A 6,000-nucleotide genomic window follows, 5' to 3' on the forward strand; every position below is an offset into this window, starting at 1 on the left:
ATAAGTTTGTATGCGTTAAGTCCTTATCAAAGAAACAAGTCTTCTAATTTCTATTAGTACTGCTCTTTTTCATAATGGCTTAAAGTCCTAATGGTAATCTTTTATATATCACAACTATATTCACACTTATTTTATCAGTTTTAAAGGCATTCAATAAAAAGCACTTTTGTTAGAATAGTTGCAAGAAAACCTTTTTCCATCCTTGCAATTTCTAATTCCCACAATTTAAATTCACTTAAAATAAACCTCTTTTGTGCTTAAGAGTGCCAAGTGTACCCACCTAGGTTTAGTGGAGCCTAAAGTGTAGAGGGATTTGGTCTTCAACCATCCCTATTCATTGGCCAAGGCTGATTGGATCAATTGAGGATTAGGCAAGTCTTTTGGTTTTCCAATCTGTGGTTTTGGGCACCAACACATCAAACCACCAATCATTGATTTGAATCTGCTTGGGTTCACTTTAGGTGATTCATCATCCTTTGAAAATTTGCAACCGGTTATCATAGGAGTATTGATAGGTTTAGAATTCTCAAGTCCAAATTTCTTAAGTAGCTCCTTTACATACTTAGTTTTACAAATGAAAATACCTTTATCAATCTAAGTGATCTGCAAACTTAAGAAAAATTTCATCTCACCAATCATAGACATTTCAAATTCATTCTTTATATCATTAGCAAATTTTATGCATAGACCTTCTTCTCCTCCAAAAATGATATCATCCACAAAGACTTCAATAATCAATATGTCATCATGCTCAATTTTATAATATAAATTACCATCAACATTACCTTTACTAAAACCAAGATTTGAAAGATACTTATCCAATCTAGCATACCATGCTCTAGGGGCCTATTTTAGTCCATATAAAACTTTCCTCAATCTGCAAACCATGTCCTTGTCTTCTAATAAAGAAAATCCATTAGGTTGTTCAATGTAAACTTCCTCTTCAAGATCTCCATTAAGAAATGCACATTTAACATCCATCTCATATACTTTGTAGTTCTTGTGTGCAGCATAAGCAAGAAAAAGTCTTACCACCTTAATTCTAGCAACCAGAGCATAAGTTCCCCCATAATCAATTCCTTCTTCTTGTGAATAGCCTTTGCAAACTAATCTAGCCTTGTTCCTCACCACTTTACCTTCCTCGTTCAATTTATTCCTGAAAAACCCATTTGGTTCCAATAATGTTCTTGTCTTTAGGTCTAGGTACAAGTTCCCATGTCTTATTCTTTTCAATTTGATCTAATTCCTCTTTCATTGCTTTTATTAAATTTTCAGCCTTACTTGCTTCAATAAATCATTTTGATTCAATTTGAGAAATTAAACAAACATCTTCAGTAGTTAATGTTCTCCTAGTCATCACAGCTTTCCTTTTATCTCAAATTAATTTGATCTTCAGAATGATTGAGCTTTACATACCTAGGAGTCTTTGAATTTTCTTGGTTTGCTAACTTATTTTATTTTTCCTCTATCACTATTGAATTTTTTGATGGTACCGATGTCATTGGTTCACTGTTCTGAACTGATTCTTGCATTATCGATTCAGGTCTGATAAATTCATCTTCTAGTTCATAATCATATGCTTTGATCTAATTATTGCCATGCTCATCCACCTTCACATTTAAGCTTTCCATTATCCTATTCAATATTTTGTTATAACATCTATATGCTTTTCTCTTAGTAGAATAACCCAAAAATATTCCTTCATCACTTCTGGGATCAAACTTTCCTAATGCATCATCTCTTCTAATGTAAAATTTGCTTCCAAAAATTATGAAATATATGATAGTAGGAGTATGACCAAACCATAGTTCATAAGGAGTCTTACCGGTATCACCTTTAATGTGTACTTTGTTGAAAGTGTATACAATGGTATTGACAAACTCTCTCTAATAGATATCAGGTAATTTAGCTTCAGTCATCATAGTCCTTGCAACATCCAAAATTGTTTTGTTCTTCCTTTCCACTAATCCATTCTGCTATGGAGTTCTAGGTGCAGAAAGTTGTCTCCTAATACCATTCCTTTCACAAAAGTTGTTGAACTCACCGGATGTAAACTCACTGCCATGATCTAATATTAAGCACTTTATCTTTCCTATCTCATTCTCAACCATAGCATTAAAGATTTTGAATTTCTCAAAAGCTTCAGATTTCTCTTTCAAAAATGCTACCCACATCATTCTAGAATAGTCATCAATAAGTAACATAAAATATCTATCACCTTGAAAGCTTTTAGTCCTTATCAATCCACACAAATCAGTATGAATAAGATCAAGAATTTCATTAGATTTATCATGTATACTTCTAAAAGAAGTTCTAACTTGCTTACCCATTTGACATTCTCTAGATACCGGATTATGAGGTTTAATAATCTTGGGCAAATCTCTGACAGCCGGTATTGAATTGATCTTTACTATGCTATCAAAATTAACATGACACATCCTCTTATGCCATAACCAACTTTCATCAATCTGATCAATCTAGTAAGCCTTCTCACCGGAGTTCAAATGAAAGATATTTCCATTGGTTTGAGTTCCAAAAGCAATCTCCAATCCAATTTATTAATGATCTTGCATTTTCCATCCTTGAATTGCAAATGAAATCCTCTATCCACCATTTTACATACACTTAAAAGATTATGATTTAAGCCTTCAACATAAAAAACATTATTAGTATTAGTATTACCATCCAATGATATTGTTCCTTTGCCTTTGATCCTACATGCCTTGTTGTCTCCAAATCAAATAAATCCACCATCAAATTCTTGCAGTGATAAGAACTTTCTTTTGTCACCAGTCATGTGATGCGATCATCCACTATCTATAACCCATTCATCCTTCTCTTCAATTTTAGCAGTCAAGACCTCTTCTTCAGTATGTGTTTTTTCAATGATAGATTCCAGAGAATCATCCTTGATAGCAATAAAGACCCAATCTTTGTCGGATGAGGTACCATTATCGGATCCACTCACAGGTTCATCATCACAATCAAAAATACCATCATCATCACTAGCATAATAACATGATTTATCCTTATTCCTTTTGAATCTAAGTTTTCTCTAATATTCAAAATTAGGCTTATAATTCCTCACAAATCCTTCATGATTCCTAGAAGCTCTTTCAAGACGGCTAGATGCAAAATGACCAATCTTATTGCATAAAAAATATTTAAAAGGGACTTTTCCTTCAGACTTACTTCCAACTGGTCCTTTAGGAATTCTTCTAGCAATCAGGGCTTCCATCTCTTCAAGCTCTCTTTCTTCTTTCTCAATTTCCTCCATATCCTTAGCATACATTTCTTTCCAATCTATCTTTTGTTTACCAGATGCAGATGCTCTAAATGCAGTCTCAGTTTTAGCAACACTCTGATCTCTAAGTTCTTCAAGTTCAAAAGCAGTTAATTTTCCAAGTAGTGTATCTCTGGTCATAGGGTTACTTGACATTTTCTAGAGTTCATTGATAGTAGTAGCCTTCATTTTGTAAGCCGGAGGTATAACTCCTAGAACTTTTGACACTATTTCATCTTCACTAATAGATCTACCACAAAATTTGATACCCATGACAATCTCATTGACTTTATCCATGAAAGAACTTATCTTCTCATCTTCTTCCATCTTTAAAGTTTCATATCTTACCCAAAAACCTTCAAGTTTAGCAATCTTCACAACCTGGTTACCTTCATAAAGAGATTCAAGCTTAGTCTAGATTAGCTTAGCATTCTCCAACTCTATGACATTCAATAGTTTTTCTTCAGATAGGGCGCTCAACAATTCTTTTTTTTCTCTCACATCATTTTCAGCTCTCTTTTGTTCATCAATAGGTGCCAGTGTTCCAGAATTAGGATCATGGGATATATACCCTTTCTCCACTATCTCCCAAACTTCAGCTCTAAGACATCTGATATGAATCTTCAATTTCTCCTTCCATATCTTGTAATTGGTACCATCAAATCTGGGACTCTCCTTCTGGTAAGGATTGAATGTGGAACTAGATGCAGTTGCCATCAGATCTCCTCAAGTGGTTAAGCTTATATAGAGAGGACCTTGTTCTGATGCCAATTGTTGGAAAGCATTGATACTGGTAGTAAAATAAGAGGGGGGGAGGGGGTGAGTAATTTTACTAAAAATAACAACAATCAATTCAATTATAAACCATATACTGGAGTACAACACAATGAACATTGTATCATGAAAGCACAACACACATAACACCAATATTTGACATGGAAAACCTGAAAAGGGAAAAACCTTGGTGGGAAACCCTACCCACAATCAGATGAATACACTGTAGTAGTATTATGAATAATTGTGATGGGTTTTGTACATGCAGAAAGGCCAACAACCTAGAGTGCACTGCTCATCACAAAGGGAAGTCTCATTGACTTACAAAATCATCGGACTACAATCTGGAAAATAATGAACTATGAAAGTAGCATCTACTAATGCCTGATATAGTTTGGGTTAAGCACTGATGTTTGCCCTGCAATACAAAACCTTTCCAGCCTTCACCTGAATGATTTGACTTAATTTGCACTTAATCCTTTCTCTAATAATACAGACTTAACCAACCCTAACCATCAATCTATATGAATTACATGAACAAGTCACCTATAAATACAAATCATCAACCTTATTGACAAGGTTGGCTAAACCCTAAACCCATAGACCCATAATTACAAATTACACCACACGATACCACTAGACCAATATGATGATTTACATTACATAGCATGGACCTAAATCAAGTAACCAAACAATTATATCCATTGGGGATTCCACTAAGACCAAAATCCAACATGCTTCACTTGCTTGTAGAAACCCTCAGTGAAAGTTTAACCGGGTCCAAATAGGACCACCATAATAGCATGCCATCCAATGCAAAGTCTCCAAATGCTCGGGATATGATTAAGAAGCACCAACAACATGAAAGAAACTGATTCCATAAGCTGGACCCAAAATCCACTGACCAAGTCACCAAAACAACATACCGGTAAAGCTAACCAGGAATTCTATAAGTCGGTAAAGCCAAAAGCTAGTTGGTAAAGGCATAAACCAACCGGTAACCAAAAATACCAAAAGCGATAACCAAATCATGAAACCACCAGAATATATCAAGCATGTAACCATCAGAATAAGCATCCAAAACTGATTCTAGAGGTCTGGTCATACCGGATCAAAATCATAGTGAGAACCAAGAAGATCACCAAGACTAACCAGGATAGTCTCCAACCAAGATACAATGTTGACATCAATGACAATACTTAACCAAAACTATCATATTGTCAACAGTCATATTGGAGTATATTTCTACAAAAGAATAGGTTGTAGACATTTTCAATAAGGCATTGGAGAAGGATACTTTTGACTATCTTAGACACAAACTAGGGGTTATTTCCCCTCCTTTTTCAAACTAGATGCATTGTAGTTTTGCATATTTCTAGGGTGAAATTTAGAGCTTATCTTTTATCTCTTGGACTAACATTGTTGTGACTCTTAGGGGGAGCAATAAAGTATGTTTTGGTTGATCAATATATTGTGTTTTTTCCTTTGTCTTTGATGTCAAAGGGGGAGAGAACTTGTTGAAAGGGAGAGAGAGGATTTGATGAGCTCAAGTATTGCCATCAATGATAAAGGGGGATATTGCTGGAAATATGACTTTGTATGATTGTAATTGATGTCAAAATTAGTTGTATAGATGGATTTTGGTTTGGACATGCTCTTGATTTTATCTTGTGTTTAGTGTTGCAGTTGAGTTTGATATTTTGGTGTTGTTTATGGCATTTCAGCTTTGGTTTACAGAAGTTTGTTGTCCCTATTTTCTAGCAATAAGGGTGTCTATCAAACTGGTCCAGAAAGTCTTTGTTGGCCTCTAGATATGCTAAACTTTGTGTTGTATTTTAGGGGACATGATTTTGTGACTCGTATAGTTTATCAGTTTATTCTCTAGTGGTGTTTGTGTTTCACAAGAGAGCTATGTTTATTTGTGTTTGGAAATTTTAGTTGTG

This window comes from Cryptomeria japonica, chromosome 6 (genome assembly GCF_030272615.1).
Source record: "Cryptomeria japonica chromosome 6, Sugi_1.0, whole genome shotgun sequence".
Lineage (NCBI taxonomy): Eukaryota > Viridiplantae > Streptophyta > Pinopsida > Cupressales > Cupressaceae > Cryptomeria > Cryptomeria japonica.